This window comes from Canis lupus, chromosome 16 (genome assembly GCF_011100685.1).
Source record: "Canis lupus familiaris isolate Mischka breed German Shepherd chromosome 16, alternate assembly UU_Cfam_GSD_1.0, whole genome shotgun sequence".
Classification (NCBI taxonomy): domain Eukaryota; kingdom Metazoa; phylum Chordata; class Mammalia; order Carnivora; family Canidae; genus Canis; species Canis lupus.
In genome coordinates, this window is record NC_049237.1 from 49035300 (window position 1) to 49059421 (window position 24122).

General features: G+C 38.0%; 1 long non-coding RNA gene across 1 annotated transcript in view; it reads left to right on the forward strand.

Annotated features, from left to right (window-relative positions):
• LOC119874672 overlaps positions 1 to 24122 on the forward strand; it is a 73115-nt gene that overhangs the window by 48311 nt on the left and 682 nt on the right. The window lies entirely within an intron of this gene.

The window sequence follows — 24122 nt, forward strand, 5'->3', positions numbered from 1 at the left end:
AGAGATTTTAACTTTTTAATACACTTTTAAGTATAAGAAGTGTGAGGTACCTAGGGAAAAATTATCTTAAAGTACAGAGAATAAATCAATCAATCAATAAATGACATTGAGTAGGTCAAACATCTTGTGGCCATGGATGGGGAATGTGGACCAAGGGTCAAGTAAAACTGTCCCTGAATGGAGAGCTATTTTGTCCTTCTTGTTTATTAATGTCGATCCATCTATACTAATGGATTTAGCATGAAAGGAAGTACGGTGGGGGTCGGGAAGTGAGAGTCGCTAAATCTCAGACTTCCATCCTTCATTAATATTAATGCTTTTCTTCAACCAGCACATGTTGGCACAACATAGTCTAAAAGCCTAATACAAGAAAAATAGTTCTGAGGCTTCCTTATCATATATTCATCGGCATCAAGCACCAAATGGTCTCTTACTATATCATGTGCCTTCATTTTTACCCAATGAAGAGGAATTTGCCTTCAGTTGTGAGTAGGTGACAGTCGTGGTTTTGTGTGTTCCCCCCAAAAGGGTATTATTTAAATTTTTAAATGATGTCCCCATGTACCATCCCACAATACCCTTAAATGAAAACAGACTTAGCTCACAGGACTAATTTTGTAAATCAGCATTAAATAAGCATTTTTAAAAATCAGTACATTTTCATTAAATTCAATCATGGGAGCTCTAATCTTGTAGACCATGAGCACAGTCTGAGGACATGAGGAAACTCAGAATGTGTTTGAGTGACCCGCTGAGAGGATGCACGGCTCTCTATGACAGGTGAAAAATTCTGTCCTGAATTTCTTTGTGAAGCACAAGTTAAAGAAGAAAGATGTGTTATATTTCTTCCATGGACCAAACGCACTTTGGTAGAACTCAAAATGTTCACTTCCAATGTTGGAATAATCTTAGAAATAAAGTACCAAGGCCCACAGAGGTTGTATGACTCGTTCACAAATACTCAGTGAGTAATTGGCCAAGTTGGTAACTTCCAAGACCTTCTACCTTCCAGTGCAGTAGTCTTTATATTTAGAAGATGTTTTTTAGATTCCCCAGAGCTATAATTTGTGATTTAGAGATCCATTTCATCTCTGAGAGTGCTCACACTCAAAACAAAACAAGAGAGTAAGAAGGTTTTTGCAACTATAACCTAATTCTACTGCAGTTTACTGCTGTACCCTACCTGTAATCTGCCACTCAATCTTCCTTACTCAACAGCAAACTCAAACCTAGTTGATGCCAGAAATAAAGCAAAACAAAACGAAGACAAAACAAAAACCTAACAACCAAAAACTAAGAGAAAACACTGTCCTATAAAAAGCATACAAAATGAATTTGAAAGGCAACTAATGAATAAATTTCAGCTTTCTCCACTTTTCTTCCTCAGCAGAGCTGCTTTGCTGTTGTCTCATACAGTATTAAAGGGCTTGCATGACCGCAGGTAGACACATGCATCAGGAAAAGGAAGCAAGGAAGGTAGCAAATTTTTCTCTCCCCTATTTCTTTTCTTTTCAATATTAATTAAGAGAGTTTTGGAATTTGCAAATGTTAATCCTTGGGGAATGGTGTCTTCACTGGTATCCTACAAGGTTGGGGCCCTAAGGGAGGTGTGTGTGTGTGTGTGTGTGTGTGTGTGTGTGTGTGCATGTGCGTGGTATCTGGGAAATGTCCTGTCTGGGTGTGTCACAGTCTGTGTGTGACTCCAGAGCAGACTTCTCCAGGAGGCGAGGCAGGTCAGGCCAGTGGTTGGAAGGCAAAAGACAATTCTTGCTCTATGTCTCATTTTAATCATTTAATATTTAGATCCATATATTTTTCTCCCTAAATAAACCAACCCCCAACCACCTTAACTTTTCTTTTCTTTTCTTTTTTTTTTTTTTAAAGTAGGTTCCATGCCCAATGTGGGGCTTGAACTCACAATCCCGAGATTAAGTCACATGCTCTACTGACTGAGCCAGCCAGGAGCCCCTCAGCTACCTTGACTTTTGATGCCAACACATTTTGAAGGAAGGTTAACTATTTAGAAGCCACTTATGCTGCTAATAAAACTTATAAGCTATTATTTAGATTACACATTTCAATTGAGAGTAATTCCCCAAAGTTCAAGAGAAAAGTTTGCTAAATATGACAGAGGTTAGAGAGGGCTGGTGGATGATTTTCAAGATTCATATTTCTTTTTACTTTTAGGGGATAAAAGCAAGCAAAGCATAAAAAGAGAAATGGTTTTTAATACTAAGTAGAAAAATGCAATATATATGTGCAAAATAGATGCTTCGTTTGAATTAGTATTTACATGTTTTGTAAGCTCAACTAATATATGTTTTTCATTATTTTAGTAAAATTAAAGAATGGGCATTCAGCTATCTTTAAATTTTCATATTGCTCATGCTAGTTTATGCATGCCAGAGCATTTTGGTATAATAAATTCCTACATGGTTATTGCACGGATACTACAAGACATTGCAATATTTTTCTTTTAAACGTAAATTGAGGAAAAAATATTAATAGATAGTTACATTTTTATGTTAGCCATTATTAGAATTTACTAATGAGCAATCTGACACGCTATTTCCTATTGCTTTAATATGTTATATATTATAAAATGTTTTTCTACGTTATAGGCGCTAATTGCATAACGTGAAAAAATTCTTTGCAATTCCGTGTGATTTATGGGCCTGCCACTGGTGACTAGGTGCCGGAGAACTTTGGCTTTTGTGGGCTTGTGGGGAGAACGGATGTGTGAAAAGTCCAAGGAAGCCCAATTAGAGAAAGGCAGTGAGAAAAATTTTACAAAATCCATCCTGCTGAGAGGCAGGCATTTTTTCGGGATGACAAATGTCTGGAGTTCTCAGTTTTACAAAAAAGAAGTGCTCACCCCTGGCCTCTCCTCCTTTTGTCATGTAGGTAATGTAGGCTGGGGAAAGGACCATCTGGAAAGAATGCTGGGGTTTCACAGAGCTCATGGTTCTCTGCCCCACGTTATGGACCACAGTGCTCAGATGACAGATTTGGGGAAATTGTCTTCGAGATCAATCCTCAGGCAGTTACAGTGTATTGGTATTTTGGATGCTTCTGCGCATCCTGTCATCTGGTTAAGGAGGCTGATGGGCTTTTTGTGAATCACTGAGCTTCAGGAAGGCTTTTATCTTCCACTCAGTTTTAATTGAGGAATTTATAGGATTTTTGCCACCTTGAGAGGTAAGTTAGACATAAATGCTGTGTGATTCATATGTGAATGATTTTTCATTGTGTATCGACATAAATCTTACTAGACCACTACACCTCTCAGAGACCATGGTCAACTGAAGAAATGCTTCACCAGCTTTCCTTGTGAGAAATATTAATGATACTCTCTACTTATACTTTAGCACGGTATCACTTCACTACGGTTGTCACCTTAAATGGCATTCTTTGAATTGCTTCAGGTGAAAAAACAAGGCCTAATAAGGAGAAATGCAGAAATTGTGCATTTAGGACAATTTCATTGTCCTAAAAGAGGTACAGTATTTTAGCCAGTTAAAGGGGGTGGAAAAATAAATAAATCTATGGCCGAACACTACTTTTAAGAGGTGCCTTCTTGACAAGAACCAAATGAACACTATCTCTAAAAATCTAATCTGAAGGCAAACCAGATTTGTTAGTGTGATTATTAAAACAATTGCCACCTTCTGGTGTAAAGTGATGTCAACAGTGAGCAATCAAATAATGCCCTTTGCTTTGGTACAGTCAAGCACTCAAAGCTACCGTGAAATAGGATTGGACGGGACCTTTCATTTCATATGAGAATTAATTCTCTAAATGCAGTGGAGAGGAGGCAGCTTATTTTTTTTCCCCCAGCAAGCAGCTAGAAACAAGTCTGCGGGAGACCATATTTTTTCTTATTCATTTCTTAGGGTGTTCATGTATATGTTATCAAGTATTACGGCAACTGATTTATTCTTTACTTCGAATTGCATCAGAAAAGGAAGAAAATGGCAGAACTTTTCCAAAGGTTTTATGACTCAAAAATTTTTTTTTTCAGTTCTACATCTAAATTGTTTATGAAAGACTGAATTAAAGGTCACATTTCTTCAATTGCGCACAAGCTTCCCAGCTGCTTTGGCATTCTGGGCGTACTGCAAGTACCCTTGGAAAAAGCACGCACGTGTATTTTGTGGTAGACCTCAGTAATGAAGGCTTTCTACTCTTCTCAACAAAGTTAATAGCTGTACAAGAAAGAAATGCCACATCTATTCCATTATTGAATATCCTGCACTGTGTATTAACAGTATTTTGAAAGTAACAACTCTACAGCATAGTACACCTTGGATTTCAGAATTGTAACAGCGTTGCACGGTGACAGATGGTAGCTACACTTGTGATGAGCACAGCAAAACACAGAGAGACATAGAGCTGTTGAATCATTATGTAGTACACCTGAAACTAGTGTAACATTATGTCAACTGTACTAAAAAAAAAAAAAATTTCTAAAGACAACCACAAAAGAATTTATGGGCCTTAAATGAATTCAAAGCTGAGGGCCAAGTATTAACTATGTGACTTTACAAGTAAATATGTCTTTTGCCACATCCCACAAAATTATTGTCAGTGTAAATCTGTTAGCTCTGTCTCTAATTTTTAAATTGCCCACATTCACCGTATCTTGAACCTCTACAGTTAATAAAGCAAATATGAGACTTAAAAAAAAATAAAAGATTAAGTGATCAATAACACATTTCTTCTCCATCAGATTTTTTTTTCACGTACAAAATTCTTGTTTGATTTTTCAATTATTCAAAATGTCAGAATGATAGATATAGGAGAGTAACCAACTAACTAGGGAAATCTCTGCCTATAATATTCAATAAAAAGATTCAGGATGATGTTTCATGATGGATTAAACTTTCCCCTGTTCTGCCTCATTAGGGTTCTCCCAATTTGACCCAATCCAAACTTATTACTTAATATATATCTAACAGTAAAATTGCATAAATGTTCACTAGTACAATAGATGCTAAATGAGCAGTTTCAGATAATTTAATTAAGTTGTAGGTCTTCTAATATAATTCCATAAGTATGTGAACTTTTAACTTGTGTTAACTCAATTTCCTTATGCTTTCATTTACCATTTGTTGGGGACATTATAGTGATTAGCCAAAGTCCTTCCAACTCCTAATGTTCTCCATAAATTTTGATTTAAATTGACTGTCACTTTCTCACTATAATAAAGTAGATATTTGACATCTCAAAAAAGAGAACAGGTCTAGTATATTACGTTGTCAAGAAGTAGAAATTTTTTTCTCTATTGCACAAAATCCGCACAAAATTCACCATAATAAAGTCCATTAAGTTAATCCAGAATGAAGTGGATTGAGTACTGCATATGTGTGGGCATGTTTATGCTTTAAAATTTCTGGAAAAAATAGGTTCCTGTGTGCCCTTGGCATTGAAAACACAGAGAATATCATGTTCCATCTAATTGTCATATATTTGGTGGCTGTCGATGTCTAATTGTTGAGTCTAACATTCTGGAGCCCTTGGTAGTAAGACAGGACAGTGACGGCTGTATATTTCACTGGAGGTCAAAAACAAGATTTGTAGGACCAGCTCAACTCAGATGCACCTCCCACACTTTTTCAGTCAGATAACGAAGGGGGAAAATAACATAATTGTGCTTTGAAAATTTTCAGTGAATATATTTGCTTTTGAACACAGCGCTAAAAAACACAGTTATGTTTCTATGAATATAGATTTACCCCAAACTCTCTTTAGTTCCAACAAAATGACAGAGTCAATGAGGTTTTGTTTTTGTCAATGACCATTTTTGAAGTTATCAGGGATCATCCAAAAATAGAGGCCCCAGTTCAGTGTTGAGTGACCTTACAGATTCAGGAATGGAAACAGGTATACTTTCCCGATTGAGTGCTGGAATTTCTGCCTGGGATGGATCAAGAGTCCGTGGGCAGCCAGAGCTACTTAGAAGTATCAAGGAGGCTTAGAGATAATTGCATGCAAGGGGCAAGAAATGTCAGTCCTTCTGGCTAACGATTCACATACACCACTTCTACGTCGCATGTGGTATCAATCTTCGCTAGAGCCTGCTTTCTGTAAAACACTTTTTGTCCACAAAATGTAACACGCCACCATAGATCCTTTCTGACACCTATTCAGGAAAATATATCTTTAAGGACGAGTAAGATTAACTAATGTTTATTGGGCACTTTCTATAGGTTAAGAATTTATAAGCACGTTTTTCATCTATTTGTGTAGCGACTCTAGAGTTAGCAACTATTAGGAGCCCTGTTTTATAAATGGGACACCTGAGGCATAGTGAGATTAATTAAATCACCAAAGGTGGCAATGCAAGGCAGCCCAATTTTGGAGTCAACGTTCTTAGTCATTACACTAAATCGGCCTTATTATAGTCCTGTTTCACCTACTGGATGGCATTATGGTGAGGCTCCCATGCATATTTATGACTATTGAATGCTATATCTTAAGATATATGTTATCTTGTAATACAAGTCGTGCATGATTATAAGAAATTCAGGTGATATTGGTAATCCAAAAGAGGAGAATAAAAATTGTAACTAATTTCACTCTCCAGAGATGACTACTTTTGGGATTTTACTTTATAGTCTCTCAACCCTTCTCTGTAGCTCTTTGAAGAATAAAAATTTAATCATACTGAGCATATTCTTTTATAATCTAATATTTGATTTAATAATTTATCATGAACATCTTCCAATGCCTTGCAATCTATTTCTTTGCCTCTTTTAAAATGGCCATGTGCTTGAATATTTTGATTTTGAGAACAGTCCAGGTACAACATTTTACAGCCAATCCGTAGTTCGTATTTGTCGCAGGTGGAACTGTTCATCTTTATTTCATATTTATTTAAGGTGGGGGTTTTCCAGAGGTGCAAGGTGATCAGGATATTGCAAGACCAAGCACAGCGCCTACATACACATGAAGACTCATCTTTCAGGCTTCTCCATAGAATTTTTTTTTTCCTTCAGAATTTTTTTTTGCATGGAAAGACAAGGGGATGTTTTACATGTGACAGTTTTGTAAACGGGCGATCCTCAGTAACAGAATAAAATAATAGGCTAAGAATGAAGCAACATGAAGCCTTGGTAGCAAGGGGTAAAGGATTCTTGACCTTCCGTTGAGAGCCTTGGTCACTCAAGTCTCTTCGGCTTTCCTCCCTGACTGTGCCTGGGGGTAGAAGGTGGAAGTGACATCTTTACCGAGGCCTTCCTGGTCAGATGCAATCAGGTTGAGTGAAAGGTCTCAGAGAACTGAGCAGAATGCTCTCCACACTGGCCGGAGAAATGATCATGAAGAGTCAGTCTGGACTATTAAAGGACAACCATTTCAACATCTCATTTAAAACTGCAGTGAGTGAAGGTGGTTTTTGAATTATGTATTAAATGCAGCTTCCAAATATAGCTTTGGTTGAGTATTTCAGCTAAATGTCTCTGAAATATCAATGTCCACATAGCACGGCTTCTGCTCTCTCATTTGCTGGTTGGGTTGTCATTTCCGATTACATTTTACTCTTGACTCCAGTACCCAGTGTCGAACCAGTACCCAGTACTGAACCACCCCCTGCATCCTTGCTCTTCAGTCTGTCTTGAGCCACAAAAGCTGCCAAGCTCTCCAGTTTTCTTCAAAGTACGTGAATGCTGTCCTCAGTTGTGATGAGAGCACACACAGGTACTCATTGCCCAGTGGGGAGCACTTTAGCTTCACCCAGTTTTCTCTGGTATCAAAGCCTTAGTGATACTCTCACTAATAATCATGAACGGAAGTGGTTGGTGCTCACCCCAGTCTTCAGATTCATCGAGATCAGCGTTTGTAACACTCCCTGGGGACTCAGATGCTGATGCCGAGAGTAGGTCAAAGTGCCCAAACCTATTTTTATTTATTTATTTTTATTTATTTTGTTTTTTTTTTTAAAGGTTTTATTTACTTATTCATTAGAGACAAACAGAGAGACAGGGATATAGGTAGAGGGAGAAGCAGACTCTCTGTGGGGACCCTGATTCAGGACTCAATCCCAGGACCCCGGGATCATGACCTGAGCCAGAGGCAGACACTCAATCACTGACCCACCCAGGTGCCCTCCTGAACCTCTATTTAAATCCTATCCTCCCGCCAGAACAACCTTCCATCTCCTCTTCACCACCATCTTTTCCTCCCTTCGTTTCTATAACAAATAATGAGGTCAGCCCAGTCTGGCTAAACTTGCCTCCAAAATACCTACACTATTGATTCCTCTCCATTCCCACCGCTGCTCACTGCCTTGCTCTAGCCACACTCACCTATTGCTTGGGTTTCTGTAATGACATAGCAACTGGCCTCCCCACAGTGATACAGCTCCTCCTCAGATCAGTAACCCACAGGAATCAAGTGATCTTTTAAGAAAAAAATGTTGTGGTCATGTAAAGATCTTTATGAGACCAAGAGTAGGATATTGATACCTCCCAGTTGGCTGGAACCATACCAGTTTTTGCTTGTTGTGATGATTAAGAATGCCTCCGTTACTCTCAAGAGTGTTCTGTTTTATAGAATAAATTAGATGGTAATATTACCTATGGGACCTCGCCTCACCAGCCTCTGTCTACCTCCGTAGCTGGGTCTTTCTGAGTTACAGCTGTGCTGCCGAGCAGTTCCTGGGATGTGCCATGTCCCCTCCCACCCAGAATCTTTGTTCATGTCTGTTCCTTCCTTCTGAGATATTTTTCAAACGTTCTTCCCCCTCTATCCTATCTCTACTCATTCTTCAGCCCCCATTAGAAAACAAGCTCTAAGAAGGCAGGAACTTCTGTCTGTTTAGATCAATACTATATTCCAACTTCCGAGCATAGTGTCTGGCACATAATCGGCACTGACTAGATACTGTCTGAATAAGTGAGCCCTGACTCACGCATTCCTTCCCCAGGGAAGACTTCCCTGCTCTTTATTCTGCCTCTACTCCAGGATTCGTTCAGTTTCTTTATGAAATATTGTTATAAAACCAGGCACTTCATTTCAGAGCATTCATCTTAGTTATGATCATACAATCATTAGTTCAATAGACTGACTTCGATGGCAACACGGACTCTTTCCAATCTGCTTATTTTTGTGTCTGCACCACATACCATACTGATCTAAAAATATGTGTTGAATGAATAAATGAATGAACAGTGACAAGAGCACCATATTAGGCATTTTAGCAAACCTAAGAAAAATTGGGTAAGGTCTTATTCTCTAGAAGCTTATAATTCATGTGAGGGAAAGAAAAAGACAAAAATACACAAGTAGGTGGCAGTACAAGATGATGGATTGACTCAGAATTTTAGAACAAAGGACCCTAGAAATAATATAGATCAACCCTCACTCATCATAGCAGCATTAAGTGACTATCATACAGCGATCGTGACAGTCACATGAAGTATCTGGATAACAAGTACTTGTAGAGGTTCAGAAGTGAAGAATATTGCTGTGTCCTTGAGTGGCAAGGAAAGATTACAAAAGAAGTAAACTTGAATTGAGTTTTGAAGGATTCACTCTCTAACAAACATTAACTATTACATAACAACAAGACCAAGGCCCATGTAGATTAGGGGTTGGCAAAGTGTGGACCTCAGGCCAAAGCTAATTTTCTTTCTTTCTCTTTCTTTCTTTCTTTCTTTCTTTCTTTCTTTCTTTCTTTCTTTCTTTCTTTCTTTTCTTTTCTTTTCTTTCTTTCTTTCAATCAATCAATCAATCAACCAACCAATAAATAAATAAAGCTTTTATGGGAACATAGTCACACCTATGTACATCTTGTCTATGGCTGCTTTCCAACCACAATGGCAGGGCTGGGTAGGTGCAACAGAAATCACATGGCTCACAAAATGAAATAAAACATTTACTGTTTGGGTCTTTACAGAAGAGGTTTGCTTATGCTGAGTTAAAATCTCCAGGCTGAGTGGGAGAGACAGCCGTAAAACACCAAAAACAGTATGACATACAGGCTGAGAAGAGCTATGTTGGAAGTTTCATGTGAGAGTAATTGAAGAGGAAGAGCATAATCAGGAAAGGGAGCTCAGGGGTCTGAATGAGGTCTTGAAGGATCAGATGATGTATAGGGAGTTGATTATAAATAAGAAGGAAAAAGAGGATACACTAAGAACTAAGGTGAGAATGCAGTAATGCGTGGATCTCACTGGGGGGAGGGAATACATATAATGTCCAATTGGGATCCCAGATTCCCATTGCAAAATGCATGGTGAAAAAACTTCATTGAAGGAGGCTAGGGGAACTAGAGAGAGAGTCCTGAGTATAAGGCTGAAACATTTAAAAATCACAATAAAGGCAATAAGGGGACTCTTGTCCAGGGCACTGATATGAAGGAAGGGAATAGATTTTTAGAATCTGATGACCTGAATCGGGAGGGAATCAAGGAGACCACAGGGGAGGACAAAAGATATTAGAGATCTGAGAGGAAATTTCACCTACAGATAGGTCTTTCTTGAACCACATGGCATTTAAAAAATAGCTTACACATTTATGAAAGGATGTTTTACATGAAAATCAAGATTTGTATGGTTTCTTAAAATAACCAAGCGTCTAGTAACACTGGGCCTGCATTCTTGCATGGCAGCAATGAATGGGAGCTCGGCAGTGGGTGTGGAGCTGGCCGGAGCAGGCCCCATTTAATCTTGTAACATAACCCCTGTGGGCACTGGGACTTGTGGCTTTAGTGCACCATAATAATCTGGACAGGAAGTGTGACAAAGTCTTTGTCACAAAGTTTTTGGAATGGAGTCAACACATTGACCTCTCCCTTTCTGCCCTAAACTCGTATCTACTGACTGTTCTTCTTTCTGAAGCTTTCTGAAGATCTACTTCCCTCACTTGTAGATGCTGGGGATTTCTGAGCACTCTCTCCATCCTCTAATATTATAGTTTCTATCGATCTCTTCTTGCACAAAGAACCACAACAACTTCATTCATGCTTTCCAGTACAGGGATTTTTGGTTTTGTTTTGTTTTTTAAATTTATTTTTTCCAGCTTCCCTAAGAAATAATGGACTGCATAAGTAATCACTGTGTAAGTTTAAGGCATATAGCATGATGGCTTGATTTCTGTGTATTGTGAAATGACCACAGTAGGTTCTGCGAACATCCGTCCTCTCATATAGATAAAATAAAAAGGAAAAAAAAAGTTGAAAATAATAAAAGGAAGAAGTTGTTTTTCTGATGAAAACTCTCAGGATTTACTCTCTTCACTCTCCTATATAGTGTATGGCAGTGTTAGCTGTCGTACATTATATCCCTAGCACTTATTTATTTTGTAACTGGAAACTTATACCTTTTGACTCCCTTCCTTCAATTCCCCCAACCAACATCCTCCATTTCTGGCAATTACAAGTCTGATCTCTTTTTCTACGAGTAGTTTGTTTTTCCTCTTTTATTTTTTTATTTTTTATTTTTTTCCTGTTTTAGATTCCACATATAAGTGACATCGTATAGTATTTGCCCTTCTCTATCTGACTTATTTCGCATAGTATAATGACCTTGAGATCCATCCATTTTGTCAGAAACGGTAGGATTTCTTCATTTTTATGGCTGAATAATATTGTACCATATATATGAAATATATATCTCACTTCTTAAAAAAAATATTTATTCTAGAGACAAGAGTGTGGGGCAGGGGCAGAGGGAGAGAGAGAGAGAGAAAGAATCCAAGCAGACTCTGCTGAGCAAGGAGCCTGATGGGGGCTCCATCTCACAACCCTGAGATCATGACCTGAGCTGAAATCAAGAGTAGTATGCCTACCCGACTGAGCCACCCAGGCTCCCCTATATACCACAACTTCTTTATGCGTTTATTCATCAACCAGACATTTACATCATTTAGGTTGCAAATAATGTTGCTGTGTATATGGGGGTGCAGATCTTTATTTGAATTAGTGTTTTTGTTACCTGTTTGTGTGAAGTTCTTGGGGTAGAATTGCTGGATCATATGGTAGCTCTATTTCTAATTTTTTGAAGACTCTCCATAATGTTTTCCATACTAACTGTACCAATTTATAATCCTACCTACCACACACATCCATGCCAGTATTTGTCATTTCTTATGTTTTTGATAATGACCATTCTAACAGATGTGAGGTAATATCACATTGTGGTTTTAATTTGCATCTTCCTAATGACTAACGATGTTGAACATCTCTTCATGTACCTGTTGGTCTTTTATATATCTGTCTTCTTTGGAGAAATGTCTACTTAGGTCCTTTGCCCATTTTTAAATTGGGGTTTTTTAATTGGGTTGTTTTTTGCTATTGAGTTTTATGAGGTTTTTAAAAATGTTTTGCCTATTAACCGCTTATCAAGTGTATGGTTTGCATTTTTCCCATTCTGTAGGTTGCTTTTTCACTTTTTAAAAAAGATTTATTTAAAAAAAAAAAAGATTTATTTATTTTAGAGATAGAGAGAGAAAGAATGTGTGTGTGAGTAGGGGGAGGAGCAGAGGGAGAGGGGCAAGCAGACTCCATGCTAACAGAGCCCGACATAGGGCTCAATCCTAGGACTCTGAGATCATGACCTGAGCTGAAATCAAGAGTTAGTCATTTAACTAACTGAGCCACCCAGGTGGTCTTTTCACTTTTCTTTCTTTCTTTTTTTTTTTCCTTTTCACTTTTCTGATGGTTTCTTTTGCTGAACAGAAACTTTTTAGTTTGATGTAGTCCTAGTTGTTTATTTTTGACTTTGTTGCTGAGGTTTTAGGTGTGATATCCAAAATATCATTACCAAGATCCAAATCAAGGAACTTTGTTCTTATGTTTTCTTCTAAGAGTTTAATGTTTTCAGTTCTTACATTTAATTCTTTAATCCATTTTGAGTTAACTGTTGTGAGTAGTGTAAGATAGGGGCCCAGTTTCATTCTTTTACATGTGAATGTAAAAGAATTATTCCAGCACCATTTGTTGAAGAGACTGTCTTTCCTTCATTGAGTAATCTTGGCCCCCTTAGACATTAGTTGGCTATATATGACTGGGTTTATTTCTGGGCTAGTGATTCTACTCCACTAGTCTAATTGTCTGTTTTTTTTTTTTTTTTTTTTTTTTTTTTTTTGCCAGTACCATACTGTTTTGATGACCATAGGTTTACAGTGTACCTTGAAATCAGGAATTGTGAGACCTCCTGCTTTGCTCTTTTTTCAGAATTTCTTTAGTTATTTGAGGTCTTTCGAAGTTTCATATAAATGTTAGTATTGTTTTTTCTACTTCTGTAAAAAAACACCACTGCAATCTTGATGGGGATTGTATTGAATTTGTAGGTGGCTTTTGATAGTATTAATAATTTTAACAATATTAATTCTTCCAATTTCATGAACATGGGATACTTTTATTGGTGTCTTTTTCAATTTCTTTCAACCATATCTTGCAACTTTTAATGTAGAGATCTTTCATCTCCTTAGTTAAATTTATCCCAAGTATTTATTGTTTTTGAAGCTATTATAAATGAGATTTATTTCTATATTTTTCAGGAATTTCATTTTTAGTCTACAGAAATGTTATTGAGTTTTGCATGTTAATTTTGTATCTTGCAACTTTAATGAATTCATTGATTATACCTAACACTTTTTTGGTTGAGTGTTGAGTATTTTCTATATATAATATCATGACACCTCCAAATAGAGAAATATTTGCTCCTCCTTTTCTAATTCTGATACTTTTTATTCTTTCTTGCCCAACTGCTCTAGCTAGGACTTCCAGTACTGTGTTGTATAGGAGTGGTGAGAATGGGAATCCTTGCCTTCTTCCTAATCTTCGAGAAAAGTTTGAACCTTTCACCATACAATGGTAGCTGTGGGCCAGTCATTTCGGCTTTATTATGTTGAGATATTATCCTCCTATGCCTAATTTGTTAAGAGTTTTTATCACGCATGAATGATCCTTTCCATTTCTGTGATACCATTTTAACACCTATTTCATTTATAGTTTTATTGATTTGGATACTTTCTCTTTTTCCTTCATCTAACTAGGAGTTTGCTAATTTTGTTTATCTTTTAAAGAACCAAGTCTTAGTTGTGTTAATCTTTCTATTGTTTTTCTGTTATTTCACTTATTTCTGCTCTAATCTTTATTATTTGCTTTCTTCTGCTAACTTTGGGCTCAGATTGTTTAATTTAATTTTAATATGTTAATTTTTGCTTTATATAGTTAGATGCTCCAATGCTGTATGCATAAATGTTACAACTGTTCTATCTTCTTGATGTATTGTTACTTTACCATTGTATATTGATTTTATCTCTTTTACCATTTTTAGTTCAAACTTAATATGTTAATTTTTGCTTTATATAGTTAGATGCTCCAATGCTGCATGCATAAATGTTACAACTGTTGTATCTTCTTGATGTATTGATACTTTACCATTGTATATTGATTTTGTCTCTTTTACCATTTTTTAGTTCAAAGTGTATTTGGTATGATGTAAGTGGAGCTACTCCTGCTTTTTTTTTTTTTTTTTCCTTTTCATCATCATTTGCTTGAAATATCTTTTTCCATTCCTGCACTCTCAGTCTACATGTATCTTTTTTTTTTTTTTTTTTTTTTTTTTTTTTTTTTTTTTTTACATGTATCTTTAAAGCTAAAGTGAATCTTTTGCAGGCAGCATATGTTGAATCTTATTATTCATTATGCAATTCTATGCAATTCTTATTTAATTCTTATGCAATTAAATTCTCTAATTTGATTAGAGAATTTAAGTCTTTTATGTTTAAAGCATTTACTGATAGATAATGACTTGCTATTGCCATTTTGTTAATTGTTTTCTCATTGTTTGGTAAATCCATTATTTCTTATCCTCCTGTCTTTTTTGGTATGTGTTGATGTCTTTTGGTATCAGTATGCTTTAACTTTTTTATGGTGTTTTCTTTGTGTGTGTGTGTGTGTGTGTGTGTGTGTGATTATCACAAGGTTTTTCCTTGTGGTTACCATGAAGCTTACATAAATATACTACACTTGTACAAACTATTTTTAGCTGGTAACAAATTAGCTTCAATAGAATTGTTATATTTTATACTTTTTCTTCTTCTTTGTCTTTTTAGGTTACTGCTATTATAATATACATATTTTTTATATTGTGTAACTAATAACATTATTGTAGCTGTGGTAATTTTTGCTATATCTTTTTTAAAAAGCCTTTTAAATTAGAGTCATGAGTTATGCACTACTATTTCCATATTACAGAATCTAACTATGACTATTTACCATTTTCAGCAAGATTTACGCTACTTTTTTGCATTTTTATGATTTAATTAGCATTTTTACTTCCACTTAAAGAACTCCCTTTAGCATTTCTTGTAAGGTAGGTCTGGGGGTAATGAACTTCCTCAGCTTTTATTTGTTTGAAACAGTCTTTATCCCTCTTTTGTTTCTCAATGATAACTTCATCCTGGTATAGAAATCTTGGTTGATAGTTATTTTCTTCCAATATTTTGAACATGTCATCCCATTCTCTCTTGGCCTGAAAAGATTCTGTTGAGAAATCCATCAGTAGCCTTATGAGGGTTCCCTTGTATATAACTTCTTTCTTTTCTCTTGCTGATATTAAAATTCTTTTTTTGTCTTTGACCTTTGACAATTTAATTGTAATACATCTCAGTGTAGTCCTATTTGGGGTCAATCTATTTGAGGTCTTTGGGGCCTCATAGATTGGATGTCCATTTCTCTTCCCAGGTTCAAGAAATTCTCAGCCATTATTGCTTTAAATATGCTTTCTGTCCCATTATCTTCTTTATCTGGAATTCCATCATGTGAATATTCTTTCTTTTCATTGTGGCCCGTAATCCAGTAGGCTTTCTTCACTCTTTTTCATTCTTTTCTATCTTTGCTCCTCTGAGCAGGTAATTTCTTCTTCTTTTTAAAATATTTTGTTTATTTATTTGAGAGGGAGAGAAAGAGAGAGAGAGAGAGAGAGCACACGAGCAGTGGGGAGGGAGAAGCAGACTTTCCACAGAGCAGGGAGCCTGATGCAGGGCTCAATCCTAGGACTCTGGGATCATGACTGAGCTGAAGGTAGATATTTAACTGACTGAGCCACCTAGGTGCCCCCTAACCAGGTAATTTCTAATGTCCAGGTTCTTCTGCATGGTTGAGTCTACCTTTGAAACTCTGTTGAATTTTAAAATTCAGTTCTTATGTTTTCAACTCATTGATTTCTGTTTTTTTTTTTTTTTTTAATGGTTGCTATTTCCTTGTTGAACTTCTCACTTTTTAATTCATTGTTTTTCATTAATTTCATTGAGTTATCTGTCTGTTTTCTGGTAATTCACTAACTTTCTTTAAGAGGATTATTCCCAATTCTTTATCTGACAGTTCATAGGTCTCCATTTCTTTATGGTTGGTTTTTGGAGTCGTACTAGTTTCCTTTGGTGGTGTCATATTTACCTGATTTTTCATGATCTTTGATTTCTTACACTGGTATCTGTGCATTTGAGTAATGGGCTCTTCTTCCAGACTTTACAGATTTGTCTTGGCATAGAGACAGTTCTTTACCAGTCAGCTTAGTTTGGGCTTCTGGGTATGTCTGCTGGTAATACCCTTCGGCAGGTGGGACTTGCTATTATGGTCTATTTTTGAGTATGGTCTATGTTGATTTCTGAGGATGAGATGGAGGTATGCTACTAGTTGATAACAGTTGGATGGGATTCCTGGCTTGGTTCCCTATCTGAGGCTGAAGGATGGGCTTCATGGTTCCTTGGATCCTCTGGTCAGGCTTAGTAGAGGAATGGGGCTGAGGACTATATTCCCTACTAAATGGGGCTAAGAATTAGCTTCCCTGCCTTGCAAGGCAGCAGGATGGGACTCAAGGCCTGTACAACTTATTGTTTGTGGACCTGAATCAGTCCAGAGTGTGCACTAAATTCTCTGGTCAGGTGAGGCTACTGGTTTTGCTCTGCAGCTGGGGGAAGTTAGAGGCTGTGCTCTCTGTTCAAGTGTCACTGTATGTAGGACTATTATGTGGGTTATGCAGCTTCCTATATGCTTGGGTTAGGTTCCCCAGTTGAACAGGCTGAGGGCTATATTTAGCAAGAAGCAGGGCTATGATTTAAATGCCCTGCCCAGGCACAGTGAAAAACAATAGCTCTAAAACTAGTAAAGCTCTTTGTTGTTTTAATTTGAGTGGACCTGCACCCCATGTTCCTTGGTCAAACAGGGCCACTGATTTGCTTTGCAAACTAGTGGCTTTATCTTTCTTTCTTTCAGCTCAAGCACTGCTGGGCTATGCAGGTTTCAGGTGCTTTCACCAGCCCTTCTGGTCAGTCAGAAGACACACTCTACAGTGGGTGAGGGTATGTCTCAGTTCCTTTGCCTGGGCAGGAGGTGGTGGGGCTGCTCTAAGCTACTTTCAGTTTGCCAAACAGCCTCCCTCATTTCATTAGATTTTTTTTTAATTCATTCTCAAACAAACAATATTCATCCAAGAAAGTTTTTAAAGCTTGTGGTACATTTTCTCCCAAATTATTTAGAATCCTTCATATGATGTTTTCTCCCTTTGCCTGACTGTTAAAAATAGGCTACAATGCATTTCAGTATAACTTTTAACGATATGTGATTCCAAGGGAAGGAAACATTATAAATGGCAGCTAATCTGCACTCCTGCTGAACTGGGGTACTTCTGTAACCCCTCCCCGGGACGCTGAACTTACTGTCGATGCACTATTTCATAACTAGGTAGCGGATCCCATGTTGGGTCCCACTGAGCAAGAGTTATAGATCCATGTCTATGTGTAAAGCCTGTCGTGATCCGCTCACATGTGTTTTATGTTTCAAGAAAAATGATTTGGCCCTTGAAGAGCAGTTCAGGCCAGAATTTTGTGTCAAAAGCAGACTGTAACAGAGTTGGCATCCTGCCAGGTGACTTAATAACTAATTTTTAGTGTTTTATAAAAATGCATATAACAGCATTTCTGAGCTATGGAGTACCAAAAACTTTGGGAAAGAGCTCATCCTAGTTAGAAAAAGATAGCCACTGATCTAATTTCCGTGACCTTAACTTTCTCCTGTTTTGTCTGCATAGTGAATGGGTTAAAATAGAAGATCCTCAAGTGTTCTGTGCCAACTGTGAGTGAAGAGATGGATGGTGGAGCTGTGTCCGTCCACAGGGAGCCTACGTCTTCATGATGCCTGAGCCACAATGCATGGACTAAAAAGCTGCTGAAAGCTCCAATTTCTCCCTGGAGTAGGGATTTAGATGGGGCAAGACTAAGTGCTTATACAGAAAGCCTGTGTGATGAAAAAAATGCAGGCTCTGACTTCAGACACATAGAGCGCCCTATTTGGGTTCTTTAACCTCATGTGGTTTATTCAATTTCTCTGCTTTTTGGTCTCCTCTCCTGCTAATGAGGCTGATACTTATTGCATTAGTCCACTTGGACTGCCAGAAAAAAAATACTACATACTGAGTGGTCTAAATAACAGAAATTTACTTTCTCACAGCTCTGGAAGTTAGAAGTCCCATACCAGGGTGCCAGTAGAGCTGGTTTCTGGTGAGGCCTTCTTTCCTGGCTTGCAGAAGGCTATCTTCTCATTATATCCTCATGCCACCTTTCTTCTCTGCATATGGAGAAAAATCTCCAGTGTCTTTCTTCTCATAAGGACACAAGTCCCATGAGATTTAACTTCCATTACCTCCCCAAAGGCCCCATCTCCAAACACAGTCACTTTTAGAGGTTACAGCTTCAACATATGACTTTTGGAAGGCCACAGTTCAGCCCTCAACATCTCTCTTAGAGTGCTGTTGTGGAGATGAGACAGGGCAAAATGAGGTGACATATGCAAAGCACCTGACAGAGTTCCTGGCCCCCTGCAGAGCCCCAACCAGAAGCACATGTAAATCGACCTCATTACATACTTAAGACAACAAGCAGCAATTGATAAATTTGAAGTTTGCTATGCAAGATACCTGAGTGTACCCACAAAAGGGTGTCTATTTCTTTAAACTTAGTTGCAGATAAATTTTTTTCTATTATAAATAATTAGAAATTTGTTTGGCTTCTAGACTTCGTTTGTCTAAGCCAAGAAAAACTGATAGCATAGAGGGATGCTGTCCAGTGCCCATCCCTTTGCAGTAAACATCTCTTGTGTCTCCAGCTAGTACTCTGTTAGCCGGCACCAACTGACAGTTGCGCACCCAACTGGAAAGCATAGCCAGATCATCAACTCATGTAGGCCTGCTACTTGATTTTAGGAACAATGTCTATGGTATTGTTTTCCAGGAGAAATAATGGAAATAATTAAAGCCGTATGTCAACATCTTTCTCTCTGCCTACAGACAGACACACACACACACACACACACACACACATACACACACAGATCCTAGATGGTCTTGATCAGCTTGGTAGTTGAAAATTATCCCAAAGGCAGTTAAGTAGTAAAGAATTTCTTCATAGAAAGAAATACATTGAAATAAAACAACTGGGGAGCAAGAAATGTCTTCAAGCTGTGTATGGATAATCAGCCAGTGATAATATTATCTATCATTTTTGCTAAAATGAGCTTCTAATGAATAAGAAAATTTTTCTGCAATGTGTTGATACTGGCTCAAACATTAGTTCTTCTGGCTTCAAACACACACACACACAAAAATCATTTGAATATGATTTAGGACTCTGTAGCCATAAAACCACATTTTAAAAGTCCTGAAGTATAATAATTGGCCAAAAAAAGAAATGACTAAGAAGAGACATCGAGGGTGTTCTTCGCTTAAGTCTAGAACAATGGGACTGGACAGAGAGAAGATCCAGATGCACGTTGATTCTGCAATAAATATTCACAACTAGGCAGGATCCAGAAGATGGCTAACCAGGTATTAGAATAATTACAATTGTTTACATTTGAAGATGCCTGGAGCCTTTCCTGAAATAACTCAGAAACCCTGATCTTCAGTGTAGATGTATTAGTACCAAGTAATGTGTCAGGCACTGGGTAAAATGAGAACATGTTTTGAAAGTAAAACAGCTAACTATATTAATATAGCAATACTCTTTGAGTAGTATGCTCTTCGTGAATTTAAATTTGCAGAGGTTTTTTTTTTTTTTTTCCTCTTGGGGAAAAGGGACCAATGCTTCGCCTGATTGAAGTTGCCAGTAGCTGGCTTTGAAAGGTGATCCTGAGGTTTCTGGGTTCACCATCAAGAGGAAGCTAGACTACTGGCTGGAATGAAAGCAATAGGAGGTCTTAGGTTCAAGTTCTTGGAAGAAGCAGAGAGCAAACATTTCCAACAAAAACAATGGGTGGGGACCTGTCTCAAAGGAACCAAGAGTGGCTTCAGGAGGTGGTGAAGAGAAGCAGTAGCAAGGTCCTCTCAAGTCACAGAATGAGACTATGCTGTGACATTCCTGAATCTGAGTCTGTGACCAGAGTCTATCCTTCCGATGATGCATTCCACCATTACTGAAATTCAGAAGAAGAAGGAAGCATAATTTCTCAGAAAGTAATTGAGTACTGGTTACATTTTATTTGTTCGTACATTATCATTTAAGTTCCAGTTAGTTAACATACAGTGTCATATTGGTTTCAGGTGTAAAATACATATAATACCTGGTGCTCATCACAAGTGCCCTCCTCAAGCCCTATCACCTAGTTCCCCCATGCTCTACCCACCTTCCCCTCCAAGAACCATCGCCGGGTTCTCTATCACTACATTTTATTAACCAGAATTCTCTGTCTTTGGAGCTTAGATTTCTATATGGCTGACTCATCTTTCACTGCTTTAAAGTGCTTTTCTCCGTCTATGTCTTTATTCTGTGTATACGTGCCTTCTTAATCTTCAATTCAATAACTTTCTATTTGCAAAGCATGAACTGAGCCTGTAGAGTTATGCAGAAACAAAGAAGATACTTTGCCTGTGCCTAAAGCACTGAGAGTCAAGGGGGAAGGGGTAGGCGTATAACAAATCACAGTGGCTTGTCTCTGCCACAGCTGTGGCCTGTCTTCCATGAGGGCCTGCGCCCTGCGATTCAGTCCTGCAGAGTTTCTCACAGTCTCATGATAGAGGGGGGCATGTCAGGCCTCTATCTCCACATAGTCTGAAGCCCCTGCCCAGCAACATCCTCAGCTTCCTTCTTGCCTTCACAAACTCTTAGCTAGCATTCACTTTCAATCCGACCTCTGGGAAAGGCATCTGACATCTCAGTTTGATGTCAGTGATCCTAAATATCACACTGTATTATAATGCCTTGCATCACAAAGGTCTGTTTCACAGGCTGTCTTGACCATGAAGCTTAAGGGGCAGAAACTCCTCCTTCATCTGCAGCCCTTGTGTTGGGTGTGTAGGGAGGTAGGAGGCCTTTCAAGATTTCTGAGCAGAGGGAGGGCTGTCATGACTTGATTGTCTCTTACATGTAAAGTGTGTGTGTGTGTGTGTGTGTGCGTGCACACGCATGTATATATTTTTCTGAGATTTTGGGAACACTAAGAAATAACTAATATTCACCTGGTATATAACACAGCTGGCACACCTTACATAGGAAGGGTTTGCACACTAGACAAGTAAACAAATACGGGGTATGCATTTATTTATTTTTATTTTTATTATTATTTTTTTCGGGGTATGCATTTAAATTGAGGCCCCAAAAGGAGGTGTTAGTGATATATGGCAGAAAGGGGCTGGGAGGAATTCCTGGAAATTCGGTTCTAATCATGTCCTTCCTGCAAATCTCCTCCAATTACAGAGAGCACGATAAAGGCCGGGGAAGGAGTGCACTGAAAATGGTTGAATTCATTTTATGATGTTAATGATACAAAACAATGTAATATAATATCAAAATACTGTGCGATGGAATGCTGATATTTCAACGCCATAACTGAAATTGGAATATTCAGCTCCCTATGAAACAAATTATACTTTTGCTGCCTCATTTATTATTTTTTTTTCCAAAGTTATCTCTGAAAAGTCTTTAAATCCATTTCTTACTTTGCCTATTACTAGGTCCATCACTGACATGGAACTAGTTACTCTGCTTTATTACTTTTAACTGCACTCATGAAGCTTCTTTTTTTTTTTTTAAGTTCTTCCACTGATTGTAAATTGAGATTTTCTAATTCTGTATTTTATTTCACTTTGTGATTTATTTCATTCTTTCTATCGTATACCTTTAATTTTTAAATCCAATTTCCATATGGGGGCTTGTATAAAATCTAACACCTATTAATTTATGTTGATTTACAACACTGATTTCAGTATACTATAAAATGTTCATTTTAAATGTTTGTACTCATAGATAATGCATATCGTCAAGTTTTAATCTAAATCATTAATACTTTTATTCATCTTTAACTACCAAAGTTCTTCCCGTTTATACGTTTGTACTCAAATATTTTCTAAGATTCATTAAAATGCATTGCCAGAAATGTGTTTTTATTTACAACATCTTTAAGCAGATGTGTGGGTAGGAAAGACCTATTTGCAAAATATTTTAGGAAAACTTAGAATAAAAAGGAAAGTAGAGCTTATACTCTTTTTTTTAAATTTTTTTATTTATTATTTATGATAGTCACAGAGAGAGAGAGAGAGAGAGGCAGAGACACAGGCAGAGGGAGAAGCAGGCTCCATGCACCGGGAGCCCGATGTGGGATTTGATCCCAGGTCTCCAGGATCGCACCCTGGGCCAAAGGCAGGCGCTAAACCGCTGCGCCATCCAGGGATCCCTAGAGCTTATACTCTTAATCACAAATTCATTAAATATTCTTTGGAGATTGACACTGGAAACTGTTTTCATCAAATAAGGAAAAAAATTATATTTCCTGATTTTTTGTTCATTTATCAGTTGCATGGAGACAGTGTAACTGCTATAATTCTCATCCTAGGGACCAGAAGACTTTTATTGCTTAGTAGAAACAAGCTAGGTTTTTTAAAAATGGGATTGATAATGAAACGTGACATGGAAGCATTTTTTTTAATGTTAAAAGATAAAGATTCTTTTATTATCACTTCTCGAGAAATGAGCCCCCACTGCCACTTTCAAACTCAGAATTCTGTAGTCATTGCACAAGTACGGCCTTTATGTGAAAAGAAATATGGATGTCTTTGCCCAGCTCACTCTCAGCTCCAAGGCCTTTCAAAAGGTGTTTTTATTCTACAGTAGAGAGCTTGGTGGGATGCACAGAGGCTTTGGGGTCAGATAGAGGTACATTCAAATCACTGCTCTGCCTCCCACCAGGACCAGGAGTCTGAAACTCTCTGACCCTCAACTTCTGGGTAAATGGTTGATACTGTCGCCGCCCATCTCAAGGAATCATTTCAGGAATGACATACTTAGCACGGTGCTTGATGCAGAAGATGCTCCAGAAACTGCTCATTCCTCTCCTGGCAGCCCACTAATGCAGTATAAATAACCATAGCTAAAATATTGGCAATGTAACTGAACAGGGAAAAAAGAAAAAAAAAAAAACAACCCTAAAAAGCAGTCCTAAATAGAGAAATCAGACTGTCAGTTAGCAGTAACACAAACTTTTAAAACATAATTAAAACATACTTAAAAGTAAGTAGATTAAAATCATCCTAGCCTGCAGAGACCAGGAATGCTTAGTCTCTAAGCCATGTGAGGGACTCTCACCACTTCGAAGGGCCTTGGAGAAATCACCAATATTCCAGCAACGGAGAGTCAGCTCCATCTCAGGAGGCAGAAGTAGTTTCTCCAGGTAACTTAGAGCTCTTAAAAGCCCACTAGGGGTTTCCTCTATCCTTTGCAACTCCTGGGATTTAACATAGACAGGAATATTCTTTTTTCATTTTTGCTTTGGGTCGTATCTTCAAAGCGTTGGTCGGGCACGGTATCCATTGATGGTAACGTCATAGGGGCTTTATCACCAAACTCCCAGCAAACACGAGTAGCCTTCCCGGGGATGCACTGGGCCCTGGGTGGGGGTTGGGGCCGACCTGCTTTCTGGCCACGGATAAGCTTCTGGAGGCTGATGCAGCCCCCCATCAGCAGGTCCCTCGGTGGGGACTCTGCGCCGGTGAGGTGGCCCCCTGCACTAGACGCCAGCCCCAACTTCTGCGGTTGAACTGGGCATCACTCAGTGACAAACAGATAAGGGCCTATCTCTGAAGGTTCCCAGATGGAATGCTGTTAGACTGTCATCACTGAAATCT